Source organism: Manis pentadactyla, chromosome 3, assembly GCF_030020395.1.
Source record: "Manis pentadactyla isolate mManPen7 chromosome 3, mManPen7.hap1, whole genome shotgun sequence".
NCBI classification, from domain to species: domain Eukaryota; kingdom Metazoa; phylum Chordata; class Mammalia; order Pholidota; family Manidae; genus Manis; species Manis pentadactyla.
In genome coordinates this window covers 109,093,870-109,107,933 of record NC_080021.1, presented here as the reverse complement: position 1 = coordinate 109,107,933, position 14,064 = coordinate 109,093,870, and the positions used below count along the sequence as shown (strand labels likewise).

The 14,064-nt window shown below is 44.9% G+C and overlaps 1 long non-coding RNA gene across 1 annotated transcript in view; it reads left to right on the top strand.

The window, feature by feature from the left end:
• The first annotated feature begins 1,242 nt into the window (after nucleotides 1–1,242).
• Nucleotides 1,243–14,064, top strand: part of LOC130682924 (uncharacterized) — a 58,246-nt gene continuing 45,424 nt past the window's right edge. The window contains exons 1-2 of the long non-coding RNA XR_008996378.1: nucleotides 1,243–1,401; nucleotides 2,540–2,657. This is a non-coding gene — a long non-coding RNA (uncharacterized LOC130682924). The remainder of the gene's footprint in view (nucleotides 1,402–2,539; nucleotides 2,658–14,064) is intronic.

Below are 14,064 nucleotides of genomic sequence, written 5' to 3'. Positions count from 1 at the left end.
TGCCTTCTCCCTGGGGGGCACCAATCCAACTTGAGAGGTTATGGGCAGGGAGGGCAGCTGGAGATGGGTGTGGGAAGAGGGCATCAGAGGCGGAGCACCCCAGCCGCAGACCTGCAAGGCGGGTGTTTATGGGTCTCACAGCTCATTCCTCGCCTCAGCCTCCTGAGGAGGCCGGCTGCCTGTCCAGCGAGCCCACCCCAGGACGTGGGCGGGCTCCTTTCAGCATCCTTGGGCGGCAGGAGGGGCGGGGGCTCTGCTGCAGAGCCAGAATCCCCGGACTGCCTGTGACTATGACCTGGGGCCTGTGACGATGGCCCAGGCAGGGGCTTCGGGATAGGCCTGGTGTCTGCTTCCTGGACAGTCTTCTTGGCCCACTATCCGCCCCCCTCCCCCCACAATCTGTCCTCTCCATCCAAATGCCTCCAGAGGTCAGGAGCAAGTAATACCCACCCCACCCCCCGCCACCCCCGTGGAGCCTGGGAGAAGACGCCTGAGACGCTGGTGTGTCTCACAGTCACACAGCACGTGTGACTTCATGATCATAATTCCCGTTCCTATTCAAGCATTAGGGGCAGGACATAAGTCCAGAAGTTCAAGCTGGATATTTAAAATGGGCATGGTGTGTGTGGGGTTCCAGTGAGAGGTGACCAAGCTCTGAAACTGAGAAACCAGGGAAAGCGTCCAGGCCAGAGAGTGAACCACGCCACGTGAGCCTGGATATGGTTGTTGACCCCAAGGCAGGAAGCACTATGCTTCCTGTGTTGGGTTAAAACACGTTTCCTGGTAAGGAAAGAACATTCCTACAGCTCCTGGTTCTCTTGAGAGTCTCAGAATTCTAAGACAGTAGAATAATCTATAGAATAAAGGACTGGAGATGCAGAGCAAGCCTTGATTCGTGTCACGAGTTCATGTCTTCAGGTGCAGCCAAGTTTCCTCCCACGGTGCTGGGGGAATTTAGATACATAATCGGGGAGTCATCTAAAAAATCCTGTACAACAAGAGAGGAACCAGAAATTGATGACAAGTAAATGTCACAAGTTTGAAAAGGGGTGGACTCTAGCGTTTGGTCAAATTTCAGAACGAATTTTAAGCAGATGTTTTGTGAGCACTTTGAAAGGAATGTGTTGACTGCTGGAAGACGTGGAGCCACCAGCGACAAGTGATGCCAAACTAACCTCATGTCCTTTTGTGAAAGCATTTCACTGTGCGGCAAGATGGGGCGAGTAACATAGGCCCTAGTGTTTCTCGAGGAAAACATTTGGCAAGATCTGTCTAGATACCACTATGGATAATATGGCAAAATACACATAGTATGACAGTGCTCTTGGCTGGTTGAGACCCATTTGAAGACTCTGGGCTCAGAATGGAAGAAAAAAAAGGTGGGGTGAACAGTGACATTCGGTGAGTGTCCGTGTTGCCTCTTGCAGATTCTTACGGGAGTACTGAGAAGGCACAGGAAATCAGAAAACTGGATTTAGGACTGCCTCCACATTAGTGCTGGTACCTGGGGGGATTTCCACTGAATTCATGGCTGATGAAAACGACCGTCAGTGATCTGTGAATGAGTGCCCACGTGTAGGTAGGAAGACCTGTTCTTCTCCTCCCCTGTTCAGTCTCTGCCTTAGAAATGTGGGATCTATAAAAGTAGGAAACTGGTCATCTAGCCCCTCTGCACAGGAACAAAGGCCCCAGTTACCAGAACAACAAATCCTGGGAGTAATTCTAGCAAGAAATAAGCCAATCTCTAAGAAGAAAGTTACAGAGCTTTGCAGAGCCATGTGAAAGAATATGAATAAATGGAGAACCCCATCCCTGAGTGGGAAGATTAAACATTGTAGATATGTTAATTCTTCCATAAATAATTACAAGTTTAATAGATCTTAACAAAATCATGAAATTATTTTTTGGATTTGATAAAAAGATTTTGCATGCATCTAGAACAAATAAACAGTTAAGAAAACTGTTCCTAGTGTACTTTGGAAATTTGTGTGTGATAAACCAGTGAAGAATGGATGGATTAGTTAACAAAAAAAATAGTTTAAAAAAATCAAATTAGAGCCTGTTGCATGCCATACCAAAATAAATGCCAGAAGATGTAAACATTTAAACTATTAAAAGGTAATTTGTAAGATTTTTCTTTTTTAGCTTGTTAATATCATGGGTTCCTGCATATTGAGCCAGACTTGCATAAATCCCATCTTCTTATATGTTGATGAGATTTTTCTCATTTTTCTGTTTTGTTGTTGTTTGTTTTTCTACAGTAGAGAGAAATCAACAGAAGGAGGCCTTTTCGCTTACCACTGGTCTAACTTTATCCTACCTGTGACATAAAGCTTAGAAGGTGTAGCATATGTGGCATACCCAAGACATTGTAAGCCTCACTGAATGTTTTGTCTTCCAGGCCTTTCCCACCATATAAATAAAGAAATGAGTAAAAATAGAAATACAAAATAAAGAAATACAGAGAAGAAAATCTTTTCAAGTTCTGCCTGTCAGCAATGGAGAATTACACTGTATTCTTAAATTTTGTTTTTCTTAGATTCCGGCAAACTGGAATATATCCAGAAGAAAATGCTCAAGTTAAAGAGCAGGCCTAGAAACCACATTACACGGGGAACAGTGAGCTACAGGACTGTGCTGCATTTGCTGTTTTTAAAGTAAGTGCGCCTCTGACCAGGGGTTGGAAATCTCTGGTGGAGGGATCCTGTAGTCCTGCCTGTTCTGATGGGATTGGAACAGGGAATCCACAGCAACGCTGGGGGCCTTTCACCAAGGCACTTGCAGGGTTTGGATGGGGCACTCGCCTGCAACCCAGACTGGGTGAGGAGGGGTTGGACCACCAGAGGACCACCATGTGCAGGGGCCCTGTGTGGGTTCCCTGTGTCTGCCAGGGAGTTGTGGGGTCTGAAGAGGGTGCCAGGGGCTGCCGAGGGAGGGCTTGGTGTAGCAGGACAATGCTTGCTTCTTCTGTGGGGTCCTGGGCAAGGCAACTTTTCAAAAAAGGATTTGTGGCTTAAAATTTTTGAAAGGGGGGAAATCATTCTGGGGACTTAAAACCTGTAGTTGGGACTAAGAATGAAGCCCCCGTTTCCACTGCAGTCTGTTCGGTTGCCAGCTCTGGGTGTGCCAAGTCTGTCTGAACTGACTCCCAACCTACCCCCAGCCTGCTGAGGAAGGAGTAGAGGCCCCAGCCCTAGCTGGAGCACAGGTTGAACGCGGCAGGAGAGGGGTCCTTCTGAAGGAGGCACATCAGCTGCCTCCCTGGGTGCCTGTCCAGATCCACAGGCAAGGGACTCTGTGTAGGGCAGCAGGCAAGTCCATGTGTCTGTTGCCGTTAGTGGTAATACTTCCCACAGCGGCTGTAACAGCTGAAATGAGATTCAAAAAAACAGTTTTCAAATGGATGGCCTCTAGGTTTATTCTTATTCAAGTGACAGACACTGGGGGATGCCTGTGATGGCCCCCTCACCTTGAGGGGCCCCTGTGCCTAAATAGCTGCAACCTCAACTGGCACTGTATCCCTGGGAAAGTTCTTTTCCTTCCTTTCTTCTCTCCACACTTACACACCCTGTGGTCCAGCCATCCAAGTGACTTTGGAATTATCAGGAGACATGATCTCCTCCCTCAGCATGCTTTCTGCTCCGAAAGCCTCTCCCTCTCCTTGAGTGCGGCTGAACTGTGCTTGTCACACCAGCACCTTGCCTGTCTTCTTGTCTGTCTCCCCTGCTGGGCTCTGACAGCTTTCTGCTAGTATGGTTTTTGCCACTTTATCCCAGTGACAGCCTGGCACCCAGTAGGTGATTAAAAATGTTTCTTGATGGATTGAGTTGATTCTCCAGCCCACCAGGAAGCTTCATAAAGCTTGAACACCCTTTGCCCTCAGAGATGTTTCCTCACTGCTAGGGGCCCCGATCTAAATGCTGCAGAAACTTCAGGAGCTGGCTTGACAGACCAGGGCATCCATCCACAGCCAGCCAAGTGTAGAGAAAATGCCAGAAAGGGTGTCTGGAGACTTGGGCCCTGGTTTCAGCTTTGTCTCCAGCTCGCTGTGTGACTCTGAACAAGTCCCCTAACCTTTCTGTTCCTAGAGTAACCTTATAGTATGTTAGTGAGGGCACACTCTGGTAGCTGTGTGGAAGGTTCTGGGAGAAAACATGAAAGAAGAAAACAAACATATTGTAGGTGTGAAGGGGGATGTCCTTTTTCTCTGGCCTCTTATGGAGGGAGTTCCATTTGGAGCTCACTGGAGGACCATTTCTGGCCTTTCCTTGCCTCCTCCTGTCACCTGCAAGGATGGAGGAGGGACCTTTTGCTGGGAGGAGGGGCAGAGCTTGCTCAGCTCAGCCCAGCCTGGGCTTGAGGACTCAGTCTGCTGCAGGGGGCACGAACTCTGGTGCTGCAGGGAGCATGAACTCTGGTGCACTCTGCGTCTGCCACCCTCCTCTGCCCAGAGGCTGTCTTGTGGTGTGGCCTGTAGCAGGTTGCTGCTCGTGATTAGGTGGGTGCTAGGACCCAATGTTTGTGTTCCCCAAATTCATACGTTGAAGTCTTAATCCCCATTGTAGTGCGGTTTGGAGGTGGGCCGTTGGGAAGTGATTAGGGATGAGTTAAGTCATGAGGGTGTAGCTCCAACTGATGGGATTATTTCTCTTATTAAAAGAGGAAGAAATACAAAAATTTCTTTCTGTGTATGCTCACCAAGGAAAGCCCACACGGGCATGATCAGGAGAGAGCCCTCCCCAAGACCCTGAACAGGCCAGCTCCCTGATCTCAGACCTCCAGCCTCCAGAATTGTGAGAAATTAAGTTTGTGGTTTGAGCCACCAGCGTGTGGTGGTGTTGCAGCCACTCAAGCTAATGGGACCGTGGGGGCGGTGTGCCTGATGGAAGGGCCTGGCAAGCCCGTTTGGGTACTGCTCTATAGCCACACCACCCAGTCACCTTTATCAGTAGTAAAGCTGGGATCCAATCTCAGTCTTCTCACTGCTCTGTGTAGACACCCTAGAAAATAAGAAGAGTTGTATAGCTCAGCTTTGTAAGGAGTGTGGTGCGGTCAAAGCTGCTCTAGTTTGGATTGACTGGGCCCTGTGTCTAGGCCAGGCTCTAAAGCTCAGTGCCTCTGCTTTCTTGGCCAAGTCCAGGCCCCACTCTTTCTTCTTTGGTCAGAAATTCCAGTTTTAACAGGCTGGGCACTAAAAAATACAATGTGGCTTCTCTTGAAGCTGAAAGCTTTGTATAGAACGTCTAAGAAAACTTCTGAAGGAGGTGACAGATGGCTGTTGGGGCCTCTTTTGCTCCTATCTTTCCTCCTGCTCCCTTGGATTGTGGAATACTGGCTGGAGCCCAGCAGCCAGCAAAGACTAAGAAACCACATTAACAATGGCAACCATATGTAAAGGTTGGGAGAAAGGCAGAAGGACCCTGGGTTGTCAATGACATTGTAGAGCTGCCACACAAACTCTAAACTGCCTGCCTCCAGATCTTTTTTATGTGAAAAAGAAATGAAAGAAGTCACTGTTACTTCTGGCCTTTGTTGCCAGTATTTGAATGAAATTTCAAAATAATACAACCCATTTGGCTTTCTCTTGTAAATGATAAATCCTTCAGCAGGATGGAGTGTGTAAACCTGTCGAGTGGTATAGTCCACAGAGCTCATCTTCAGAACAGAAAGGTTTAATTCATACCCAGAAATCTGTTCAGAGGTGTGAGAGAAAATGAAGTGCTCCTTCATTTTTGGACACTGTTTTGATTGACCTCAGCCATCCATTAAATACTGCAGCCAGCCCAACCTGAATGTTTTTCCAGACATCTTTAATAGTTAACAACTGTGGATCTGAACAAAACCTGTTGGCCAAAAATTCTTTCAGGCTGACAGAATGGACGAGTCCTTGCCAAACACGAAGTAACACTTAGTCCTTTCCAATGTGCAGTATAAAGTGTTAGTAAGGACCTCATGTGTTTTGCACACTTATGGAGTGAGTTGTGACACGAAACTAGATATTCAGCGACACCAAGCAAGTGACATTCCTCCATAAGCATCTCAAGATGCTTTTACAAAGCTCCTGGCTATCATAAAAGCAAGGTTTTCCATGAAGAGTGCTGCAAATATTTCTTCCACATTACTCTCGATGGTAACCGGCATTGTGGACAGTTGTCTGGACTTAGCACTGGGAGTCCTGGATTTGAACTTCAGTTTTTCCAAGTAGCTGTATGACTCTGGACTAGTCATTTAGCTTCTGAGCTTCTGTTTCCTTTAATGTAGAATTGGGATATTAATATTTATCTCACAAAGCTACTGTAAGGACTAAATAATATAATTTAGGTGAAATCCATGGCATAGGGTCCAGGGAGAGAAAGGTGACATTTAATAAGCACTATATTGAATCTGAGTCACCAGATTGGTTTTCTGGAATCTAAACATTCATCCTAGAACATTTGCATATTGAGTAGGTATGTTATGGTGCAGTCAGACCTCACTAAGACAGCTAATGTTCAAATCAATGAAACTCCCTTGCTGTTGGTGAATGAAGGGGTTAACTGGTGGTGTTGGAGTGATGTGAGCATGGCTCTGGGGATGACTTACTGACCACTTCAGCTGGGGCGTGTGTGACTAATAGTGTGAAGGACAGGATTGGAATTAAATCTGAAGTTTGACAAATTTAATAATGAACAAGAGATTGTCATTCACTTAGGGAGGGAAAACCCGACTCCACGGTGCCCCATGAGGGAGGCAGGCTCTTTGCTGGATGGTAGCAGCTCAGAGGGGCTGCATTAGTGTGGTCAGCTGAATGCAGCAGCAGAAAGGGCTTCGGAGCTTTTCAGCCCAGGTAAGAGCACAGCTCTGCTTCCTGCATGGGGATTTTTATGGAGGGCATGGAGAAGTTCCAGGTGAGAAGTACAGGAACGCTGAGGCCTCACGTCTGCATACCTCCTCACCAGGGTCTCTCACTGGGTCCTTGAAGCAATTCCTGTGTGTGGCCAGGGCAGGCACCCTTGCCATCTTTTTAAGAGTGGGTGAGCTGAGGAAAAGCACAGTTAAGCAGAGGATTATTTGAAGCTGTGCTGAACCAGGGAGCTCTTGGGTCCATTATGCAATTAGGAGACAAGAGTACAATGCCTCACACTTAGCTGGTGTTCAGAAAATGGCCATTGTTAGTATTGCTGAAATGGGGGGAGAGGCTGGGGTTCTTCCCCTGGAAATGAGGGCATTCATGTGACTCAGTCATACTCTTTGAGGACATGTGGCAGAAGCTGGCCAGCTGCTCTCCATCTTTTCCAAGGACAGAACAAGAGGAAATGTTTCTGCCCCATGTGGAATCTGTGCATGCACTGTGAAGTGAGCTCTCTCCTTAAAAAAAAAAAAAAAAAAAGTGCCCAGGATGCAAGCTTGGCCAAATCAGTCAATAAAAAAAATTAAATTAATAGCAGCAAGATTATGTTCAGAGAAAAGCTAACACAATATGTACTGTGGAAACAGCATGTTTCCATCAAACTCCACCCAGGTGAGGAACTTTTTAAAAGTGGGGCATTCTCAACTATCTTGCCACCCTTTCCTCCCCTAGCTCCTAATGAGTTAGTACAGAAGGGACTACGGCCTGCCTTAGGGCAAGCAAGCCATCAATAGGGAGGCAGTGTTCCTCTTACTTGATGATTCGATGATTTCCAGCTGGGCCCACCAGTACCGGGTGGCCATAATTAACACCTGTCATCCCCACGTGCTGACCCTCAGCTGGGAACCTCAGAGAGCACACCCAAGGCCCTGCTTCATGACTCAGTCACCTGGTTTGTTGGCATTGCTTTTGCATTGTCTCAGACCTCTGAGCCCTGGATCCTGCAGCCCTTAGTGGTTATTCTCTCCCTTTCCCTCTCCCTTTGCTCCCTTGCCCACATCTCCCCACTTGCTCTCCTAGACCCACTGCATCATCAAGATCAGCGCTTCACAGTCGCTCCTCACCAGCAAGTCTGGGCGGGGTCTGAGACTCAGTATCACTAGTAACGTCCTCGGTGCTGTGCCTGCTGCTGGTCCTTGAACCAGATCTTTAGTTGCAAGGATCTGAGGAGCCCCTTCTTGGAAAAAGAGCCGATTTCCTTGCTTTGCATCCTCTGGCCTGTTCAGAGTCATGACATCAAGGCTCATGAGTGATGAGAATATAGGAACAAAATTAGACAAAGTTAGATTGATGCGATCCTTGCTTCTGAGATTTGTTGAGCGCTGAAGAAGTAGAGTCGCATCCTATCTTGAGAAACTTTCAAAATTCCCTATCTCTCCTGCAGCTGGGGTAAGTGTTGACTTGGGGACTCATCTAAGATGAGGTCAGGGAAAGAAATTAAAGCTTCTCTGAGCCTTTATGCCGTGGAACCCAGGACAGGATGGCGAGTAGGAACTGAACCCCCAGTGATTGAATCATTGTTTGGTCCGCCTCAGTTTTTCTTTCTTTCTTTTGTCTTTTGGCACCAAACGCTAAAAATTCTCAACCACAGTAACATTTCTGAACTGTCTCCATTTTCAAAGCAAAGTTCCAACAGGGGATCCCTTCCACACACACATAGATTTCATCATCATAATGATTTTCCTGTTCTATGTGCAGTGAGCCAAGAGAGCCTTCAAAGGCCTTTTACCAATAAGGCATTTTCACCCTGAAATATTCATTTAAGTAATTCAGCTACCTACCCCAGGCTCATGATAAATTACTTAGATAATTGCTTTAATTCTCTGCTTCATTTTGCTAATGCAGAGCTGGCCTTTGCTTATAGATTTATTGCCAGCTTTATGTTTTTCAGGGAACAAAAATGGCTAAGGGCTGATTGTTTCGTGAAGGTTTACTGCTGAGACATTAGAAATAACTACATGTCCTCATATCCTATTAAAATCTTGTTTGTGGGTCTGATTATTAGACACAGTGGAGATGACTCCCATATGGGAGTGGATGGTAAGGGAAGGAAATCCCAAAAATCCCTCGACAAAATTAATGTATAGAACTCCAAATATTATTGTTACCTAAATATTGCCTTTCAGTTAGGCCATCACATTTAATTTTTCCAAAAAACAATGTAGTATATGTTTTCAAAAAACTTACTAAATAGATGATGCATAAGGAATGTCTCCTTTAGCATGACTCAATGCCTCATAAATGCTCACTAAATACAGCCATGCATCTTCACTGAAGATTCTCTGACGCAGGAGGGAAGCGTCTTTCTTCTGTTTAGCTTCGATGTGCCTGAAGCTGGAGGCAGTTTGGTTGGCAGCTATAAAGAAGAGGAAGCTGGCCGAACCAGCGCGAGAGCGACACCCAAACGTGGCTGATGATAAGGGATGATGATAAAAGGAGCCCACATTTTAAAAATCTTGGTAGCATCTTAGGTTCCTAGGAAAGACAGATAACAAACGTTAACTGAACCTCAAGGACATCAAAAGCCAAAGCACACAAGAGAATTATGGACAAAGGAGAAGAGAGAAACTATACATTTTAGAAATTGTTTAGGGACCCACAGGGCTGCAACATGTACATCCAAGCCTGATTCTATCCCGTGACAAAACCGCCATGCCAAGTAAGTGGGGAAGTGAGCCAGCTCTGTGTTCTTTCTGACTTTCCATGGGGCTCCCCTCCAGAAACATGCAGTCCAGACTGCTGCTCAAGAAGGCAGAAGGCCTTCTAAGTTCTTAACCTCCAAAGTGCTTAAATAACCACGTTGAAAAAAATAAACAGAGGTTTTGAGAGCTCTATTTCTTGTTAAGACCAACACCCTGTAGAAATTGTAGTCACCACCATCCACCACACTCTTCTATTCTGAAGGTCTCAGAGTCCTTCACTGGACTATTTCTTGCTAAGCTGAACAGTCAGTGCCTGAAATTTTTCTTTTACCTTCAGTGACTTCCACCCTGTGGGTATTGCATCACGCTGGCTGGTGAAGTTGAACTTTTTCCAGGCTTATTGAATTTCTTGTGCTAAGAAGGCAAAGCAGATATTTGGCTTCTAAAATAGTCTATAATGCCACAAATATTTGCTAGATGCCTGGCCTGGTGCCTTTTAGAAGGATTCCAATGCAACTCCATTATCTAAATTATTTAATTGAAATGACACTCAATATAGTGCTGTGGTGAGCATTTTTCTTCTTATTTAAGGTTATTGATGAGCTGCTGATGTTTTCATGCAGCTGAGAAAGGCTGGTTTGTTTATTTTAATTCTTTCTGCTACCACTGCCATGAGCAGCTCTCACTTTGGAATCTGATATTGGACTGTGATTACAACTGTGCCTCTTGGCCTCATGTCCACATTCCAACTTCTGCTCATTCACCCAGTTGCCTAATCCAGAAAACAGGACACCCTTCTTGACTTGTCTCTCTCCTTCCTTGCATCTGGTGCCCCACACAGAGAACCTAGTCATCTCTTTCCCCAACCACGTCTTAGTTAGGCACTTCCGTCTGCCGAAACCATTGACCATCGATGCAGTCCCATCCTTTTAGGGCCTGTTGGGACCCAGTTCCTCTCTCCAGCCCATTTGTTCCCACCTTCCTTCCTCAGCTCTATGCTCCCACCCCACTAAGCTACTCTCAGGGTCTCAAACATGCATACCCTCTCTTGCCTTCAGACCTTCAACTATATTGTGCCTTTTGCCTAGAACACCCCCTTTCCTCTGTTGGCTAACAAGTGCAGACCCTTTAAGACTTGCCTGAGTGACACTTTTGGCCTGAGGCCTCTGACAGACAGGCAGAGCGGCAGAGCTCAGCTCCCAGTCTATCTGAACCCAGGGCCTTGGCTTGTTCCATCTGCTGCATCATTCTGCCTGTCCGTACAGGTGTGGTCTTTGTTCTCTGTGGAGCTTGTCCAAGGAGGATGGAAGGGTTTGCTTGTCTAAACCCTAGCTGTGCCTTTTATCTTTTATCATCTCCTGTGTCAGTGGCCAGGCTAGGCCATCCATCATTTGAATGGGATTAAACAAAATCTGTTTAGTCTTTCTTCTGCTTAGTAGCCCCAGATTCCAACATATCTGGAAAGGCTGGCATTCACAGAATCCCCTATATGTTCTACAAACCCAGACGATCAGTAGCCAGGCCCTTGAAGTTGTGATCCTGGAGTCTTTTGTGATCCATCTTTGTTTTGAGAATATTAATATTATGACTTCTATAGGTAACTGATGAGTCACACTCTTTGTTTCTCACATCCACATAGGTTGGTGTTTCCCAAACCAGTATCCTAAGGAACTGTTATCATCTCAAGCAATATTTCATAGAAAACATCTCTGGTCAGATCTATCTGGCTAGAATGGTATATTGTAAATACCTTTATACCTCTCTACAAGGTGTTTACAGTATGAGAATTCCTCTAGAATGGAAACTGGTTTGATAGAGATTTTAAATGTTTGTCCAAGATGATACAGCTGGTTAGTTACGAAACTGATAAGAGAACCAGATGTTCTGTGACTGTCACAGCTGTTAATAGAGATTAGACCACCTTGGCCCTGAATCTTCCTGACTATATATTATAGACACTTGGAAGATGCAGTCACCCCTGTAGACCACAGGAGTCTCGGGCACAGAAGACAAACACTGTGGCATATTAAACCAGTCACTTAAAACATAATAGTCTGGTGAACAGAGAGTGATCACCTAGGAGCCAGTGTCTGGATGCAGCCCCATCCTTTTATCCAGAGTCTGGATAATGACTCTTGATACCAAATCGAGTTCCTTGACTAAGAGTAAATTTTCCAAATAGAATTACTCTGAGTTTTCTTCAGCTGCATACTTCAAGTACTCACATTTGAAAGAAGACAAAATAAACCAGGCACCTATCTCATAGGAAGGTACATTGAGATCTGAACACCTCTTTGCATTCCCCATGAGCTGTGGCTGCTATTTCACACTTAGCAGACAGACGCTGTGCATCAAGCAGCTGTTCCTGGAGCAGGGTTTGTTATCTGCCATCTTGCTTCCTTGCTGAGTTTCAGGACCATGTGGTACCTTGAAACACTGTTAACTCCAGCCAATTCGATTATCTAGTGCATTAAGCTAATAAATAAAAGAGTAAGTGCTTCCAACCATAATAAAATAGGGACTTACATGTAGGTATCATGAGGAAACACTGGGATACATTAAAAATTATGAAAAATGTAGTTTTGCAAATGTATCATTGCTACAATGACTGGCAATTCAGCTAAATGTCTTTGATACAGGCTCTATAGCCTAGTCAAAGGAGATTTAGAAATTTGAGGAAAAGGGATTCATATAGTCTAGTAAGAGCAATTACATCACTGTCAAGGAGGGTTGTCCCATACAGAGACTCTGGGCCTGGAGTGAAATGAAAACTTGGTGCATTGAAATGATGCGGGACTGTGAATCATGCTGCAGGCCAGGAGGCGGGGAATTTCCTTTTACTGAATGTATATTTTACCTCCACTGTTTCCTAGATTCTGACAGACACATACAGACACATTGGACATACAAAAATACAGAGATTTTTTTCCCTTAAGGAATTTATTTCTAGTAACAGTGAGACCACATGTACATTATGAAGTGGTAAGAGGTGTGGGGCAATTACTTCTTCTTGGAGACCATAGGAGAGCCTTCATAAAGAAGGATGCACAGTCCGGAGGATGGGTGAACTTGGACATGAGGAGCTGGGGAGGACACTGCAGGCAAGGAAATGCATGGAACTAGAGTTGTGCAACACGGGGAGAAAGGCTGCCAAATCCTCCATTTGGTGCACTACTGTGTCTGCTCCATTCATTTGGGCCTTGCCTTTGGAGCCTTAGGATTTCTCCTCCGTGTCTTATTTTCTTATTTGTAATCATATAAATATCTTTATCCTCATATTTCTGGAGTCTGTACTGGTTCTCAGTGACATCTTCTACTTCACTCTTTTGATTGGATGTCACCTTGTCTGTAGTGTTCACCATGTTGGGTTGTGAGCACTTTTGGGACAGTGGATTTGTCTTACTTGCTTTTGAATCTCAGATCCTGGCACATAGTAGTGACGAATGTCTGTTTGCCAAGCAGAACATGATACTTCCCTATGTAGTGGTGCAGCTGACTGGGTCACACCACTTTGCATATTAAAGTGCTTTCCTGGTAATTAGCTCAGGCAAAGTGAACATTTCAATTTCATAGCTTTGTTCTTCTCAGGGTCACATTATCATTGAATGTTAGTGTTGAAAGACTCATCACCTAATAAGGATATCAAGAAATTAAAATTATAGACCAATATTCTTCATAAATAAAATGTAAAAATCCTTAACAAAATGTTAGCAAAAAAATTCAGCAATATATAGAAAACTTAATGCGTTATGTTTATGGGCTGAATTGTGTCCCCCACCCCTCCCAGATTCACATATGAAGTCCTAATCCCCAGGAGCTCAAAATGTACCTGTATTTGGGGATAAGGTCTTTAAAGAGGTAATTTAGTTACAAGGAGCCCACTGGGGGACCCTAATCTAGTATGACTGGTGTCCTAATAAGATGAAATTTGGACACAGACACACAGGGAAGAAAGACCTTGTGAAGATACGGGGAGAAGCTGCCCACCTATGAGCCAAGGAGAGAGGTCTGACACAAACCCTTCCCTTGAGGCCCTCGATAAAATCACACTTGCCGACATCTTGATTGGGTCTTTTGGTTTCCAGACATGTTAGGAAATAATCGTGTTGTTTAAGCCTCCTACTCTGTACTTTGTGATGGTGGCCCTAGCAGGCTAATTTGTGTCAAAACCAAGAATTAGCAGAATAAAGACAGAAGTTGTATGATTATTTCAAGTAGATTTAGAGCAGGCATTTGAAAAATTAAAAACTTATTTACAATTTAAAATGTTCTGCAAAAACTAGAAATAGAAGGAAGTGTTCTCAATCTGCAAAAGGGCACCTATAAAAGATTTTAAAAGGAAATTTGAATACTTTCTTCTAGGAATGGAGCAGGACAAGGATGCCTGCCCTTATCACTTCTGTATTGTACTGAAGTTCATAGTGCAACAAAGCAAGAAAAGGAAACAAAAGGCATCAATATTATGAAAGAAATGAAACTGCCTTTATTTATAGATGACATGTTTATGTTATGTCAGAAACCCTAGGAGGATGC